This window comes from Sapajus apella, unplaced genomic scaffold (genome assembly GCF_009761245.1).
Source record: "Sapajus apella isolate SASKATOON/1434 unplaced genomic scaffold, GSC_monkey_1.0 scaffold33, whole genome shotgun sequence".
Taxonomy (NCBI): domain Eukaryota; kingdom Metazoa; phylum Chordata; class Mammalia; order Primates; family Cebidae; genus Sapajus; species Sapajus apella.
Window position 1 is genome coordinate 22848961 of NW_022436973.1, and position 18930 is coordinate 22867890.

Here is an 18930-nt window from a genome sequence, read left to right on the forward strand (position 1 = left end):
CTATGTATGTATAGGGAAATATATATCTGGTTTTAGGCATCAACTGGGGGTCTTGAAACATAATCCCTCCCCCAGATATGGAGGTACTATTGCAATTATATGTCATATTAAGTACATATTAATTCTACTAGGTAGTAGCCATATTATATATTAATTATATTAAATACATATCATATAGATTTATTTTAAGGAACTGACTCGTATTAGAAGAGACTGGCAGCTGGAGATTCAGGAAGAGGTTGCAATTCAAGTCCAAAGGCAGACTGCCAGAGAATTTCTTCTTGCTTGGGAGAGGTCGGCCTTTTGCTTTATTCAAATCTTTGAGGAATATAGAAGGCAAAGGTATACTAACTATATCAAACAAGCTAAATGCTCCAATTAAAATACAAAAATTATAAAACATAATAAAAAAAACTAAATTATGTGCTATTTAAAAGAGACATTTTTAAGCTTAAGGATACAGAAAAGTTGAAAATAAAAGAATGGAATAAAATAAGCCACGAAAATACCAGTGTAACACTGATGCCAAAATCTGACAAAGCACACACACAAAAGAAAATAACTTTAACTGCAAAATCTTAAAATCCTAGCAGAGAAAGCAGAATATGTTATATTATACCACAACATGATGAAGGCTTACTTCAAAAATTTAAACATGGTACATCATTAAGAAACATTAATAAAAATCCTCACAAAAAATCATTCAAAATATGAAAAGCCGTATGATAAGCCTGATTAATGCTGGTTTACAGAACTGATTTTCTAGAAATCAGATTTATAAAACTAGTTTTCTTTAAAAAGGCAATCACTGGGGAAATAACCCATTAACTCAGTATTTACTATGTGGTAGGCCCTGTTCCTTCTACTAGAAATAGTGAATGAATTCTAACTGAATCCCTATCTTCATGAAGTTTTACAGTCTAGTAGCAGAAAACTGGCATTAAATACATCAACACACAGACAAATATGAGAAGTGATAGAAAAGAGAATTATAGGGCTCTAAAAGCCTACAGAAGAAGAAAATTTGACCTAGCCAGGGAGCTCAGCCAATGCCTCCCTGAGGCACTGACTCCTGAGCTGACAAGTGAAAGATGAACAGGAATCAGGAAGGCATTAAGGGAGGCAGGGAACTCCATGCTAGTCAGTAACTTCAGAAAGGGTGGGAATAGGGTCTAAAAAAAGCCTCTGTGGCTGAAGCATAAAGAGCAAGGGGGAGCAGCTGCCAGGAAGCTGGAGATATATACAGGGTAGGGCCACACAGGGTGACTTTCCTTTGTCCCATAAGCATTAAGAAGCCTTTGAAGAACAGAAGCATGACAGTGAACTACCTGCCCTACATTTTGGAACGAACATTTTATTTAGCTGGGTGTAGAGAACATAGCACTGGATATGCGCAGTTCAATTAGAAGTTACTGGTGGAGATGCAAGAGTATTACAAGTAAGGAGATATTCAGGAGGTAAACTGCACAGGGCTTAATAATAGATTTGTTCTTGGGGTGACAGGGAGTATTGAATGCTACTCCTCTTTGGTTTCTGATTTACCTAACAGATGCCATCCAGTGAGTCAGATAACAGAGGAAAAGAGGCCGAGCGCGGTGACTCATGCCTGTAATCCCAGCACTTTGGGAGCCTGAGGCGGATCACCTGAGGTCAGGAGTTTGAGACCAGCCTAGCGAACATGGTGAAACCCCGTCTCTACTAAAAATACAAAAATTAGCCAGGCATGGTGGCGGGCACCTATAATCCCAGCTACTTTGGAAGCTGAGGTAGGAGAAATGCTTGAACCCAGGGGGCAGAGGTTGAAGTTAGCTGAGATCGTGCCACTGTACTCCAGCCTGGGTGACAAAGCAAGACCCTGTCTAAAAACAAACAAACCAGAAACAAAAGAATTTTTCACCAGAGAAAATTATGAATCTCGAAATAATGGACAACAACATACAGAAAAGCCAAACATTAAAATCAGTATCATTAAAGCAGGTCAAGAAAGGGATGCTGGCAATCACCTTTAAGATTTACTAATCATTTGGAACAAGGGCTGGCAATTAGTCTCTGCTCCAACTACTCAACTCTGCCGTCGTATCATGAAGGCAGCCATAGACAACATATAAACAAATGAATATGGCATATTCTAATAAAATGTTGAAATTTGAATTTCATATAATTTCTTTCTTCTCTCTCTCTCTCTCTCTCTCTCTCTGAGGCAGGAGGATCCCTTAAGCCCAGGAGGTCAAGGCCGAAGTGAGCTGTGTTTACACCAGTGCACTCTGGCCTGGGTGACAAAGTGAGAACTGTCTCCAAAAAAAAAAAGAAAACTCATTCTGAGCTTGTCCGCCATACCAAAACAGGCAGTGAGCTGGATATGGGAGACAGACAATAGTTTGACAACCCTGTTGAAAAAGTAGATAATTGGATAAGAAAACAGGTATAGGTATATGTGCCTGTAGTCCCAGTTACTTGGAAGGCTGAGGGCAGTCCAGTTAGAAGTTACTGGTGGAGATGCAAAAGTGTTACAAGTAAGGAGATATTCAGGAGGTATGAAAACATATTAGTATATGCCAAAGCACAGGAGTTCAAGTCCAGCCTAGGCAATACAGTGAGACCTCATCTCTTTTTCAAAAAAAAAAGAAAACAAGATATAATTATTGAAGGAAAAATCCCCAAACTGTTATTTGTATTTGAAAGACTGTGTACATAGGTTAAAAAAAAAAAAAAAAAACTATTGGAACTAAATATAAAGTTCATAATTTAAAACTGCAGCAGGAGGCCGGGCGCAGTGGCTCACACCTGTAATCCCAACACTTTGGGAGGCTGAGGCAGGTGGATCACAAGGTCAGGAGTTCGAGATCAGCCTGACCAAGATGGTGAAACCCTGTCTCTACTAAAAATGTAAAAAATTAGCCAGGCATGGTGGCACACGCCTGTAATCCCAGCTATTCGGGAGGCTGAGGTGGGGAACTGCTTAAACTCAGGAGGCAGACATTGCAATGAGCTGAGATCAGGCCACTGCACTCCAGCCTGGGTGATGGAGTGAGACTCCATCTCAAAACAAACAAACAAACAAAAAAACCCACAAACTGCAGCAGCAATTTAGAGTTCAGGAAAAGATGGAATAGGCATATTCCATCCTATTCCTCCCTGGGTTCAAATGATTTTCCTGTCTCAGCCTCTGGAGTAGCAGGGATTACAGGCGCCCATCACCACACCCAGCTAATTTTTTTTTTTTTTTTTTTTGAGATGGAGTCTCGCTCTGTCCCCAGGCTGGAGTGCAGTGGCATAATCTCGGCTCACTGCAACCTCCGCCTCTCGGGTTCAAGCGATTCTCCTGCCTCAGCCTCCCGAGTAGCTGGGACTACAGGTATATGCCACCATGCCTGGCTAATTTTTGTATTTTTAGTAGAGATGGAGTTTCACCATATTGGCCAGGCTGGTCTCAAACTCCTGACCTCAGGTGATCTGCCCACCTCGGCCTCCCAAAGTGCTGAGAATATAGGCATAAACCACCGCACCTGACCCCTTCCACTGATTATAACCAAACATTCTAGATAAAATTCATGACTCAAGTGACAGAAATATTCTGAAAAGTAAAAAAAGAAGGTAGACTGACTAGGGACCAGGGGACATGAGGACTGACACAACAGGAAGCTCCCTATTTTTTTATTTGGTTTAACTTCTAATATGTCCTAGCCCAGGCTCTGGAGTCACAGCCTAAAAGGACCAATGAGCACAGACAAGAAATTGCCAAGAAAAGCCTGCCCTCTCTAGGTCAAGAACTGGGAAAGGTGCAGCTCAGCAGAACAAAAACATTTTGACCATGCCTATCCCAGTCCAGGCAAACTAAAAAAGGGGAGGGGGTACCCCTTCTTTTCCTTACCAGACACTGTGGCCCAGAAATTGTGACTAGCATTCTGCCTTCCGATACAACTCTGCCATAATGAGGTGGCACAACTGTTCCCTCTTCTCCATGTTACAGCTGCAGAGAATGTGGGTGAAGTCATCTTTCTCTATCCTGGAAGAACCAGATGGAGTCCTAACCCCAGCAAAACTACAGAATTGGAAAGGATTATGGTGAGGAGAGAGCTAGAGAAATGAATTCTCTAAATCTGTGTATGATATCCTAAACGTGCTTCTGAGTAACCCATGTGTAAAAATGACTAGAAACAACACAGCAAAAGGCATAAGAACTAAACACTGCTCTGGAATAACACCTAAATTTCAGACTGGCCTCTCGGTAGCACAGACCAGAACAGCACAGCAAGACTGAAAACTGAACCACAGCCAACAAAAGTGGGCGAGGGTATGTGTTCTAAACCTAAACAGGTTGACCACCTGTTAAATATAAAAATTTAGACAGGAACCAGAATCTCATAGCATAATATTCCAAGTGCCAGGATGCCATCCAAAATTACTCATTATATCAGGAACATGACAATCTCAACTTGAATGAAAAAAGGCAATCAACAGATGACAATACCAAGATGATACAGATGTGTATCATGAAACTGCTCAAACAAGACATTATAAACACTCAGCATATATAAGATATAAGGAGTACCAAATGAAATTTTTAAAAATAAAAAATAAAATTTCCGAAATGAAAAAGACCCACTGGATGGGCTCAATAGCAGAACAGAAATGACAAAGGAAACAATCAGTTAAGCTAAAAACAAGTGAATGGAAATCATCCAGTCTGTACAAGAGAGAAAGTAGACTGAAAAGAAATGAACACAGTTTCAAGGTCCTGTGGGATAATAACAAAAATCTAACATCTGTGTTATCAATGTCCCAAGAGTAAGGGCAGAATGGAGAAATTGTTTTTTTAAATTGAAGACATAATGGCTAAAAACTATCTATCGGCTGGGAGCCATGGCTCACGCCTGTAATCCCAGCACTTTGGGAGGTCAAGACAGGTGGATCACCTGAGGTCAGGAGTTCAAGACCAGCCTGGCCAACATGGTGAAACCCCCTCTCTACTAAAAATACAAAAAATGAGCCAGGCATGGTGGCGGGTGCCTGTAATCCCAGCTACTAGGGAGGCTGCGGCAGGAGAATTGCTTGAACCTAGGGGGCAAAGGTTGTAATGAACCAAGATTGCACCACTGCACTCCACTCTGGGTGATATGGCAAGGCTCTGTCTCAAACAAAACAAAACAATTCTATCTATCTATCTATCTATCTATCAATCAATCAATCAATCAATCAACTATCTATCTGTCTGTTTTAGAGGTGGGTCTCACTATGTTGTCCAGGCTGGTCTCAAACTCCTGGGCTCATGCAATCCTCCTGCCTTGGCCTCTCAAAGTGCTGGGATTATGGGCATGAGCCACCACACTTGGCCTCAAATTTAGATATAAACTTACAGATTCAAACTTCTAAAAACTAAAGAAAAGTACTGAAAGCAGCTAGAGAGAAACAACATTACTTACAGGAGAATAACAATTTGAAAGACAATAGATTTTTCATCAGGAACCATGGAAACCACAAGGATGGATACAATATTTTTCAAATGCTGAAAGAAAATAACTATCAAGTCAAAATTCTATAGACAGTGAATATATCCTTCAGAAATAAAAATGAAATAAAAATACATATACACGTACATACACTAATTAAGCAATTCTTCTCTTCTTGAGTTTTAAAAATTACGGCCGGGCACAGTGGCTCACTCCTGTAATCCCAGCATTTTGGGAGGCTGAAGCGGGCAGATTACCTGAGGTTGCGAGTTTGACCAACATGGAGAAATCTTGTCTCTGCTAAAAACAGAAAATTAGCTGGGCATGGTGGCTCATGCCTGTAATCCCAGCTACTTGGGAGGCTGAGGCAGGAGAATCGCTTGAACCTGGGAGGTGGAGGTTGCGGTGAGCCGGGATTGCACCATTGCACTCCTGCAACAGGATCGAAACTCCGTCTCAAAAAAAATTATGTTTGATGATTTAAAGTAAAAATTTCAGCAGTGCCTGATGTGGTTCTCATTGTATGTAGAGGTAATATTTAAGACAACTGTACCATAAAGAAGGAAGGCAGAAGGAACTAAAAGGTGGTAAAGTTTCTACATTCTACTTAAGGTGGTAAAGTTGATATTAACAGACTGTAAAAAAGCAATCACACAAAAAACTTTATAAAGAGATACACTCAAAATGAAGTACTAAAAAATGTTCAAGGAACCCACAGTAAAACAGGAAAGGGAAAACAGAAGAAGAAAATAACCAATGAAACAAAAATGCCAAATTTAAATCCAAAAGTATCAATAATTATATTCAATGTAATGGTTTATACATGCCAACTAAAAGAAATAAATATAATTGATTCTTTCAAAAAAGAACCTAACTAGGCCAGGTGTGATGGTTTATGCCTGTAATCCCAGCACTTTGGGAGGCCAAGGCAGGTGGATCACTTGAGCCCAGGAGTTCGAGACCAGCCTGGGCAACATGGCAAAATCCTGTCTCTACCAAAAAACCCCAAAACAAAACAAAAATTAGCCAGGTGTGATGGCATGAATCTGTAATCCCAGCTACTCAGGAGGCTAAGGTGGAGGACTGATTGAACCTAGGAGATTGGGTGACAAAAGTGAGACCCCATCTCAAAAAAAAAAGACCTAGGCCAGGCATGGTGGCTCATGCCTATACTACCAACATTTTGGGAGGCTGAGGCAGGCATATTGGTTGAGCCCAGTAGTTCAAGATGAGCCTGGGCAACATAGCGAGACCCTGTCTCCACTTTAAAAAAAAAGATCCAACTATATGCTATCTATAATAAACTACTTCAAATACAGTTATGTGTCACCTAGTAAGGATACATTCTAAGAAATGCACCATTATACAATAAGGTGAGAAGGTACAGCCATTATGAAAAACATATGTGGAGGGTCCTCAAAAAATTAAAAATAAGGCTGGGTTCAGTGGATCATTCCTGTAATCCCAGCATTTTGGGAGGCCAAGACAGGAAGACTGCTTGAAGCCAGGAGTTTGAGACCAGCCTGGTCAATTTTGTGAGATCCTGTATTTATGAACAATTTTTATTTTTTTTGAATTTTTTTTGAGACGGATTTTTATTCTTGTTGCCCAGGCTGTAGGGTAATGCCGTGATCTTGGCTCACTGCAACCTCTGCCTCCCGGGTTCAAGTCATTCTCCTGCTTCAGCCTCCCAAGTAGCTGGGATTACAGGCATGCGCCACCACGCCTGGATTTTTTTTTTTTTTTTTGTATTTTTAGTAGAAACGGTGTTTCACCATGTCATTCAAGCTGGTCTTGAACTCCTGACTTTGGGTGATCCACCCACCTCAGCCTTCCAAAGTGTTGGGATTACAGGTGTGAGCCACCACACCTGGCCTCTACAAACAATTTTTTTAAATTAGCTGAGTGTAGAAGCATGTGCCTGTAATGGGGAAGCTGAGGGAGTTTGAGACCAGCCTGACTAGCATGGTGAAAACCTAACTCTACTAAAAATACAAAAATTAGCTGGTGTGGTGGCACACTCCTGTAATCCCAGCTACTCGGGAGGCTGAGGCAGAAGAATCACTTGAACGCAGGAGACAGAGGTTGTGGTGAGCTGAGATTGAGCCTTGCACTCCAGCCTGGGCAACAAGAGCAAAACTCAGTCTTAAAAAAACCCAGATATACGAAGACAAATATCGCACGATCCCGCTTACATGTGGAGGGTAAAAAGTTGAACTCATAGAAATAGAGAGTAAAATGGTGGTTACCAGAGGTTGGTAGGTAGGGGAATTGGGGAAATACTGGACAAAGAACACAAAATTCAGTTAGGAGGAACAAGTTCAAGAGATCAATTGTACATCATGGTGACTACAGTTAATAACAATACATTGTATGTATTTTTAAAAAGGATATTAATATGTCATTTTTATTGCACAAAGTAGCATTACAAAAAAGGATTTCAAAGGCACACAGCTCTTTCATTGCAGCCTTAAGGGGTGACGTCTGATCACTGAAAACAGGCTGCTGTGTTCCAATTTTCTCTGTTATTTGGCATTATCCTGAATACATATGCTCTGATCTGGAAAGAATCAGTCTGTAAAGATTTAATAGATTTGAGATTTGCATATTTAAAATATATGTCTTGTGACTAAAATTAAATGAAGCGTACTTATTTATTTTGGAGATGGAGTCTCCCTTAGCTGCCCAGGCTGGAGTGCAGTGGCGTGACCTCGGCTCATTGCAACCGCTGTCTACCAGGTTCAAGTGATTCACCCGTCTCAGTCTCCTGAGTAGCTGGGATTACAGGCACCCACCATCATGCCTGGCTGGTTTTTGTATTTTAGTAGAGTCAGGGTTTCACCATGTTGGCCAGGCTGGTCTTCAACTCCTGACCTCTGGTGATCCTCCTGCCTCAGCCTCCCAAAGTGCTAGGATTACAGGTGTGAGCCATGGTGCCCAGACTGTTTTTTTTTTTTCTTTTTTGAGACAGGGTCTCATTCTGTCATCCGTGCTGGAGTGCAGTGGAGCAATCTCGGCTCACTGCAACCTCCGCCTCCTGGACTCAAACGATCCTCCCACCTCAGCCTCTACAGTAACTGGGACTACAGGCATGTACCATACCTGGCTAATTTTTTCTTTTCTTTTCTTTTCTTTTTTTGAGGAGTTTCACTCTTGTAGTCCAGGCTGGAGTGCAATGGCACTATCTTGGCTCAATGTAACCTCCAACTCCCAGGTTCAAGCAATTTGCCTTCTCAGCCTCCCAAGTATCTGGAACTATAGGTGATTGCCACTATGCCCAGCTAATTTTTTGTATTTTTAGTAGAGATGGAGTTTCACCCTGTTGGCCAGGGTGAAACTGGCTGGTCCTGAACTCCTAACCTCAGATGATCTGCCCACCTTGGCCTACCAAAGTGCTAGGATTACAGGTGTGAGCCATCACGCCCACCTAAAAACCGTTTTAATATGCATGTCTATATATACACAGATATTTCAGGCACATCTCAGCATATTTTTGATTTTTTTTATTATTATGGGTACATAATGGGTATATACATTTAAAAGCTATATGTGATGCTTTGATACAAACTTACAATGTATAATAACAACATCAGCGTAAATAGGGTATCCATCACTTCAAGCATTTATTTAGGGGCATTCCAATTCCACTCTTTTACTTATTTTAAGACATACAATAAGTTGTTGCTGACTATATAATTCGATAGCACTGTTGTGCTACCAAATACTAGATCATATTCATTCTATCTAACTATATTTTGTATCCATTAAACATCCCATTTCCCCTGCTCTACTTCCCAAACTCTGGTAACCATCATTTTACTTTCTATCTCCATGAGTTCAGTTATTTTAATTTTTAGCCCCCACATGTAAGAAATAAAGAATATAGTTTATTTGGAAATTACTGAGAGTAGATTATGTGTTCTCACCACGAAAATATAATATGTAAAGTAATGCATATGTTAATTAGTTTGATTTAGCCATTCCACAATATACACATATATAAAAATATCACATTGTATATTATATACATATGTAACTTTTACTTGTCAATTAAAATAAATTTTAAAATAATTTAAAAATAAAGTATATTTAACTGTAAATGTAATAGTAATAAAGCAATAAAATCCCATTAAAAATGAACAAAAGAGGAGAGGCAGGTGGGTGTTCAAAAAAATTAAAAAAATAAAAAATAAAATAAAAAGAAAAATAAATTAAAAAGAAAAATAAATTAAAAAGAAAAATCAACAAAAGATGGCCGGGTGCCATGGCTCATGCCTGTAATCCCAGCACTTTGGGAGGCCAAGGCGGGTGGATCACGAGGTCAGGAGTTCGGGACCAGCCTAACTAACATGGTGAAACCCTATTTCTACTAAAAATACAAAAATTAGCCAGGCATGGTGGTGTGTGCCTGTAATCCCAACTACTTAGGAGGCTGAGGCAGGAGAATCGCTTGAACCCTGGGAAGCAGAGAGCCGAGATCGTGCCACTGCACTCTAGCCTAGGCAAGAAAGCAAGAATCCATCTCAAACAAACAAACATGAACAAAAGACACAAAGAAACATTTCACTGAAGAGCTTATATATATGGCAAATAAGCACATGAAAAAGTGTTTTAACTCCAGCCTGGCCAACATGACCAAACCCTGTCTCTACCAAAAATACAAAAAAAAAAAAAAAATTAATTGGATGTGGTGGCACATGCCTGCAGTGAGCTGAGATTGCATCACTGCACTCCAGCCTGGGTGACACAGCGAGACTGTCTCAAAGAAAAAAAAAAGAAAAGAAAAAGAAAAAGATTTAACATCTTTAGACATCAGGAGATGCAAATTAAAGCCATGATGAGATACTACTATACAAATATCAGAATGACTAAAATTGTAAAATGGTGACAATGTCAAATTCTCATGAGGATCCAGAGAAACTGCATCTCTCCTACAATGTTAGTGGTAATGGCAAATACTACAGGCACTTTGGAAAACAGTTTTGGCATTTTCTTTTAAAAATTAAATTACACTTAATCAATGACAAAAACAAATGGCACTTCTGGGCATTTATCTTAAGAGAAATAAAAATGCATGTCCATACAATAAATGTGTACATGTTCATAGTAGTCTTTTTGTAATAGCTCCAAACTAGAAACAACATAAATATCCTTCCCAATTGGATGGATAAACTGGTACATTAACACAATAAAATATTACTGAGTCATAAAAAAGAACAAACTACACAATTTACGAACAAAAACTTGGATGGTTCTGATATACACAAAAACTCGGATGGTTCTCAAAGGCATTATGCTGAGTGACAAAGCTAATCTCAAAAGGGCATATACTGAATGATTCCATTTCTATAACACTCTTTTTTTGTTGTTGTTTTTTGAGATGGAGTCTCACTCTGTCGCCCAGGCTGGAGTACAGTGGCATGATCTTAGCTCACTGCAACCTCTGCCTCTCGGGTTAAAGTGATTCTCCTGCCTTAGCCTCCCGAACAGCTGGGACTACAGGCACCCGCCACCACGTCTGGCTAATTTTTCTCTTTAGTAGATGTGGGGTTTCACCATGTTGGCCAGGCTGGTCTGAAAGTCCTGGCCTCAAATGATCCACCCACCTCCGCCTCCCAAAGTGCTGGGATTACAGGCGTGAGCCACTGCATCCAGACTCTAAAACATTCTTGAAATGACAAAATTACAGTGATGGAGAATAGATCCCAGCAGTTTGGGAGGCCGAGGCAGGTGGATCACAAGGTCAGGAGTTCAAGACCAACTGGCCAACATGGTGAAACCCCGTCTCTACTAAAAATACAAAAATCAGCTAGGCATGATGGCAGGCACCTGTAATTCCAGCTACTTGGGAGGCTGAGGCAGGAGAATCACTTGAAAACGGGAGGTGGAAGTTGCAGTGAGCTGAGATTGCGCCACTGTACTCTAGCCTGGGTGAAAGAGCGAACTCCATCTCAAAAAAAAAAGCTCACATGTACAAATAGGTGAGTACAGTCTAGGCATTATTTAAAACAAATAATGAAGAAGTATTTGCACTGTAAGATTATATTAACACAGTAATATTCATTAAAACTTTGTGGCATTGGTACAGATACAGACTTATAAACAAGAAGTCGGTATACATAGTATTGAGAATATGATAAAAATACTTGGTAGCCTTGTAATCCCAGTACTTTGGGAAGATGAGGTGGGCAGATCGTTTGAGCCCAGGAGTTTGAGACCAGACTGAGCAACATGATAAAAGCTCATATCTACAAAAAAATGCAAAAATTAGCTTGGTGTGGTGGCGAGCCTGTAGTCCCAGCTACTTGACAGACTGAGGTGGGAGAATGACCTGAACCTGGGGAGGTAGAGGCGGCAGTGAGCTGTGATTATGCCACCGCACTCCAGCCTGGACAAAATCATTTAGGAGTCAGTTGAAAATTCTAATAGATTATTTAGTAAACAGTATTAGAAACTGCTGAACTATTCAGGAAAAAGTAAACTAGCTCTTTATTTCATGCAATATTCCAAAAGCGAATTCCAAATGGTTTAAAGTTTTAAGTATATAAATTACAATAAATAATACAATAGCATGTAAATAAGTACAAATAAACTATAAAACAGTTTGAAGAAAACGTCTGAAAATATTTTTCTGTTGTCAGGGTGAGGTAGCCTTCCTAAATACTAAAGAGAATTATTCATAGTTTCTAATACATAAGATATTTCAACTCCTGTGTGTCAACAAAACATCATAAACTGAAAATAAATCAAACTAAGAAAGAAAATGTTTAAATGAAAAAAACTACAACAGGCTGGCCGTGGTGGCTGTGTCTGCAGTCTCAGCACTTTGGGAGGTCAAGACAGGCAATCACTTGAGGTCAGGTTTCCAGACCACCCTAGCTAACATGGTGAAGCCCTATCTCTACTAAAATTATAAAAATTAGCTGGGTGTGGTGGTGTCCTCCTGTAATCCCAGCTACTCAGGAGGCTGAGATACAAGAATCACTTGAACCCAGGAGGCAGAGGTTGCAGTGAGCAGAGATGATGCTACTGCATTCCAGCTTGGGTGACAGAGTGATGCTATGTCTCAAAAAACAAAAAACAAACTAGACAAAAAACTTGCAAAATGTTACAGACAAAGGGTTAAATAACCTTATTAAATGAGATATTTACAAATTAGTAAGTACAAACAGAGCCATGGAAGGATGGATAAAAGCTATGAATAGGCAATTCATAAAAAGTAAAATAATGATAAACAAATGAAAATATTCATCTTTACTAACAATCAAGAAAAGCAAATTAAAGCAACTTGGTACTTTTCTTACCTCTCAAATAGGCATATGTTTATAAAAGTGCTAAAATTTAAATGTTCATAAGCTATGGGGAAAGAAACCTCAAAGTGTACTGCTATAATTGTAATCTCTCTGACATTTATCTAATCTGCTCATTTGGGACTTAGTCTATGATGCCATGTGCCATATGCTAAATTTGCTTTTTACACCCAATAAAACCAGAAACCTCGGGGTAGCACTTTTCTTACTTTTTTGTTTTTCCAACATTAAAATAAAAACCAACATGTAATAGGCATCCAATATTGTTAATGATGTTAGTGAAAATTATAAAACCTCTGAACCAGAGAAGAGTGAAGAGAAGTACACCTCCAACCTACAACTCCCTAATCTACAGAAAGTGCCATCCTGATTCCTGGATTATCCTCACCATCTGGTTCCACCATTCCTATCTCAGGCTGCCAACTACTGCTTAGGAGTGTCACACTCCTCAGTGCTGTGGAGAAAACATCCTTCCTTTGTCAGTTTCCTGTATCAGTTTCTAGCACAGTAGCCGAAGCTCCCTTTGAGCAGATGCCTTTAGAGACAAAAGGACATGACCTCTCTCTCCTCTATAAATTCTCTATTCTCCCTTTTTAGACTAGATGAAAAGATTCCCTCATCGTTTTTAAGGCTGCTGCCCATGTTATGTTCTTGATGCCATTTGAGATCTTTCCCCTAAAATTATGCATTTCCTTCTGGTACTTTCAATTTTTCCCTCTCTAGCCCTCATATCCCTTTGTTTACAAATAGACATCGATGTTCTAAACAGATTTCTTAAAATATAAACAAAAATCACCTTCCTATTTAGCCATACAAGCTTCTCTTTTCCCTTTCCTCATTACCGCCAAACCTGTGTAAGATGTACTTGGCTTTCACTTCCTCACTTTCTACCTCTCCTTAACGACGTCATTATGTTCTTAATTCCTTCATTCTCCCTTAACAACCTCATTATGTTCTTAATTCCCTCATTCTCAAATCTACAAATAACCTCCTGATTAAATCTAATTCTTGCCCTCAGTTTTCATTCTCCTTGACTTGCATTTGACATGTTACGGTTAACTTATTTCTCAAAAGCTTCTCTGTTTTCTGGTTCTCTTGATACAATGACTACTCAATTTTAGCTCCAAAAAAGCTTTTCTTCTTCTACCATTCACACATCAAAATTTTATTTGGGTCCTATTAAGGGTCTGCATTGAGTTAAATGTTAGGGGATGCAAGGAGAAAAAGACAAAGTTCTTATTCTCAAGTTGATGCGTTCATTCTCCAGGTCAGTCAGTCAGATGACTACATGATGGCCTTTAAAAAGCAACGACCATTAGCTGCACATGGTGGCGCATGCCTGTAGTCCCAGCAACTCAGGAGGCCTGAGGCAGGAGGTTCATTTGAGCCCAGGAGTTTGAGGCTGCCGTGAGCTATGATTATGCCATGGTCCTGGCATACATGATCCTGCCTAGGTAACAGAGGGAGACCCTGTCTCTTAAAAATAAAAAATAAAAAACCAAGACTAGTCCCTGCCTTCATTGAGTTAACAGCAAAAGCAATAGGTAAGCCATGCTACCTTTGTTCCAGGTGCCATGACAAAGCAGTCAAATCCATTTGTTTCAGGGGCTAGGGAAGAAGTAACTACAGTACTGGCTCCCTAATCCTTTCTCCCACACAAAGGCTCATCCATACTCAGGATGGGTTTTGATTATCACCTCCATTATCTCACTTCTGAACATACATCACCATTCTCCAAGTGTTGGCTGAGATGTCTATCACCTTACACTGTAAACCAAATTAATCACCTCCCCTTTTAAACCCAATTTATTCTCTAGATATCCTTATTTCTCTTAAGGATTCCACCACTGTCTCAGACTCTGCAGTGCCAATTTACATACTATTTTTTTCGAAATGTCTCTTTTCCCAGGTTCTCTCTGGTCTTTCTACTTGCATAACCACCAACTCATTTCATGCCTCTATCACCTCACACCCAGTGTTATATCCAAACTAGGCTAAATCATCTGATTCACAGGGGGAAAGAGGGAGCTTTTAAAAATCAGTCCTGGGTCTCCAGTCTGAAGATTTGGGTTTGGGGTATCTTGAGTGGGAGCCCCAGAATCCTGGTTTTCCGTAACACTGATCTGGTCCAGGCCTTCTACTGACTCCCAGTGAAGCTAACATCCCTCAAATACTATCCCCCCCAAGATTCTTCTTAAAGTGTTACATTCATCCTGCTCAAAAGTTTTCAATGGTTTCCCACTGAATAAACCATAGATTTGAAAATATCTGAGTTGATATATAAGAAATGCTTCACAGTTTGGCCTCTGTTATGGGTTGAACTAAGTCTCCCCAAAAAAGATATGCTGAGGTCCTAATCCCCAGTACCACAGGATGTGACCTTATTTGGAAACAGGGTTGTTGAAGATGTAATTAGTTAAATAAAGATGAGGTCATTCCGGAGTATTGTGGACCCCTAATCCAATATGACCGGTGTCCTTATAAGATAACGATCATGTGAAAACAGACCCAGGGGAAATGCCATTTGAAGACACAGGATTTGAGTGATCACTTACAATCAAATAACACATGGGGCTCTTAGAAGCTAGAAGAGATCCATGGAACAGATTTCTCCCACAGAAGGAACCAACATTGCCAACACCTTGACCCTGGGCCTCCAGAACTGTGAGACAATACATTTCTGCTGCCTTTAGCCACCAGTTTATGGTACTTTGTTAGGGCGGCACTAGGAAATTAATACGGGTTCCCAAACTATACTTGCAACCTCGTCTTTCACTGTTGAACTCACTCTCTGTTAAAGTCAAACTGGTGTAAAATTCTTACACTGTTGAGCTTTTCTTTCATAAGCACTCCACTTCTGAAATCCTTTCTTCACCTACCACAAAATCATACATACATTAGTAACCAGCTCGTATTGTACTTTGTCTTGATGTTTCCCATCCATCCTGCTCTTCTCAATAATGGCACTACATGCACAATACAACTACATGCACAATAATTACCAAATTCTACGATGTACCAAGCCTTCTTAAATGTCTGTATTCATTTGGTAGGGCTGCCATAAAAGTGTCACAGACTGGCCAGGCAACGTGGCTCACACCTGTAATCCCAGCACTTTGGGAGGCCAAGGTGAGTCTATCACCTGAGGTCAGGAGTTCAAGATCAGCTGGCCAACATGGCAAAACCCCGTCTCTACTAAAAATACAAAAATTAGTCGGGCACGGTGGTATGTACCTGTAATCCTAGCTACTAGTGGGGCTGAGGCAGGAGGATCGTTTGAACCTGGGAGGCGGAGAATGCAGTGAGCCGAGATGGTCCTACTGCACTCAAGCCTGGGCAACAGAACAAGACTCCGTCTCAAAAAAAAAAAAAAAAAAAAAAAAAAGCACAGACTGGATGGGTTCAACAACAGAAATTTATTTTCTCACAGTTCTACAGGCTAGAATTCCAAGATGAAAGTGTTGGCAAGTTTGGCTTCCTATGAGAGCTCTCCCCTTGGCTTGCAGATGGCCTCCATCTTACAGTGTCCTCATGTGGTCGTTCCTCTGTGTATTTGTTTCTGATGTCTGTGTGTACAAATTTCCTTTCATTATAAAACACCAGTCACATCAAATTAGGGCCCACCCTAGAGACATCATTTTAACTTAATCAACTGCTTAAAGTTGTTTTTTTCTTTTCCTTTCTTTGAGACAGGGTCTTGTTCTGTTACCCAGGCTAGAGTGCAGTGGTGCAAACATGGCTTACTGTAGCCTCGAGCTCCTGGGCTCAAGCAATCCTCCCACTTCAGGCTCTGGAATAGCTGGGACCACACACATATACTACCATGCCTGCCTAATCTTTAAATTTTTTGTAGAGATGGGATCTCCCCATGTTTCCCAGGCTGGTCTCAAACTCCTGAGCTCGAGCAATCTTCCTGTTTTGGCCTCCCAAAGTGCTAGGATTACAGATATCAGCTACCATGCCCGGTCTTTAAAGATCATCTCTAAAAACACTTTATGGTCATCTTCTTAAATAACCATACACAAAATCCTACCACACTTTCATTAATGACTACACAGTGTTGACAAGAAAAGATGGGATACACATCAAGTAAATAGAAAAGAACGTGTGAACACACAGCAGAAGCTAAATAAAACTAAAGAATTAAGAATAATAAAAGAGTATACAGGGCCAATGCTGTGGTCAACTATTAACATTCATACAGGAAAAGAAAGTTGGGAGAAGACTAGCTTATGAAAACAATAAAAGAAAAAACAGCAGGCTATGTGTGCTGGCTCATACCTGTAATCCCAGCACTTTGGGAGGCTGAGGCAGGTGCACTGCCTGAGCTCAGGAGTTCAAGACCAGCCTGGGCAACATGGAGAAACTCTGTCACTACTAAAAATTATAAAAATTAGCTACGCATGGTGGCATACTCTTGTAGTCCCCAGAGGCAGAAAGATCACTTAAGCTCAGGAGTTTGAGACCAGCCAGGGCAACATAGTAAGACCTCGTCACTACTAAAAATAAAAAAAAAATTAGCTGGGTGTAGTAGCGCATGCCTGTAGTTCTAGCTACTTGGGAAGCTGAGGTGGGAGGATTGCTTGAGCCTGGGAGCTCAAGGCTGCAGTGAGCTCTGATGGAGCCACTACACTCCAGTTTGGGCCACAGGGTAAGACCCTGTCTCAAAAAAAAAAAAAAAAAAAGAAAAGAAAAGAAAAAAAAATTAAGAGATAAAGTTATGACAATCTCAAAGAAAATAACCAAAAGCAAAGAGTTTTTTAAAAAGGACAGAATAGATAAGAACATTATATGAACAACTCAGGAAGCTTAATATCAGAAAGTTGCTGACAGAAATAACTAAAATATGGAGAGCTATGAGTCCGCAGATCTAATAAGGGGCCCACCAAGTACACTGCTATGGAATTCCAGACTATGTAGAAAATAAAAGCTTCCAGAAAAGAAGAAAAATTTCCTATATGAAACTAACTTTCTATTTCTCATCAACAACAAAAGATGAAACAGAGAAATGACTTCAAAGTTTTGAGGAAAAATAATATGCAACCTAGAATTCTATACTCAACCAAACCATCACTCGAACATGAAGGTCTTAAAAACAGACACCAGAGTCAAAATTTATCGGCCATGTACATTTTCTCTCAGTAAATGACTTGAGAATGAATTCTGATAAGATTGATTGATTGAGCCAGAGTCTTGCTTTGTCACCCAGGCTGAAGTGCAGTGGCATGATCTCGACTCGCTGCAACCTCCACCACCCAGGTTCAAGCAATTCTCCTGCTTTAGCCTCCCAAGTAGCTGAGATAACAGGCACCAACCACCATACCTTGCTAATTTTTGTATTTTTAGTAGAGAGAGGGTTTTGTCATGTTGGCCAGGCTGGTCTTGAACTCCTGGCCTCAATCCGCCTGCCTGATCCACCTGCCTCAGCCCCCCAAAGTACTAGGGTTGCAGGCATGAGCCACTGCAACCGGCCTCTAGTAAGATTTAAAAAACAAATAAAAAGAAAGACTGATATCCAAGATCAGTGGACCCAACCTCCCCTGCCCTGCCTCAAAGAAAAACCAGTAAGGAAAATACCAAGAATATGATTGTGTAGATAGCCTAAAAAACAATTAGTCCAAACTGGTCTTGGACTGCAGTGTGTGACTAGACTAAATTTGGGACACAGTGTGTGGTTTGAACCAGCCTTAACAGGCTCGAGTGTATGACTGAGATCTTGGGGAGAAGTGAAACTGTAATAACAGGCAAATAAATAAGAAAATTAGAAACTCCAGGGGGAAAATTTTATAAGAAAGTTACAGTTCTAATATAAAATATAAAGACATAATTGGAAGCAACTGATAGTTTCAAAAAGAAAATTTACTTTTTCTTCATTTCTTGTTTGAATAGTCCAGGGTCCATGACATTGAACCTACAGAGAAAGAAATAAAAATCCGGAAAATGCTGCTTGGCCTGACAGTGAGCAATATTTACTTAGCTATAATAATGTAAATACTGTTTACCAGCTTTCAATTTTTAAAGATAAATTATGGACAGACCATGAAAGACCTGGTTGTGTTCAGAAGACAGAATGCACAGGTTAAAAGGAAAAATGTACCTAACAGAAAGGTAGGGGTGCTAATATCCTCACCTGACAATGTGAGTCAAGAAGTAGTGCTGGAGGAGAAAAA

General features: G+C 40.1%; 1 protein-coding gene and 1 long non-coding RNA gene across 9 annotated transcripts in view; both read right to left on the bottom strand.

The window, feature by feature from the left end:
* PTPRA (protein tyrosine phosphatase receptor type A) overlaps positions 1–18930 on the bottom strand; it is a 170865-nt gene that overhangs the window by 98650 nt on the left and 53285 nt on the right. The window lies entirely within an intron of this gene.
* On the bottom strand, positions 1532–10889 carry LOC116562999. The gene is made up of 3 exons (XR_004274160.1): positions 10689–10889; positions 7933–7934; positions 1532–1542 (listed from the first exon to the last, which is right to left on the bottom strand). It is a non-coding gene; the product is annotated as an uncharacterized LOC116562999 (long non-coding RNA).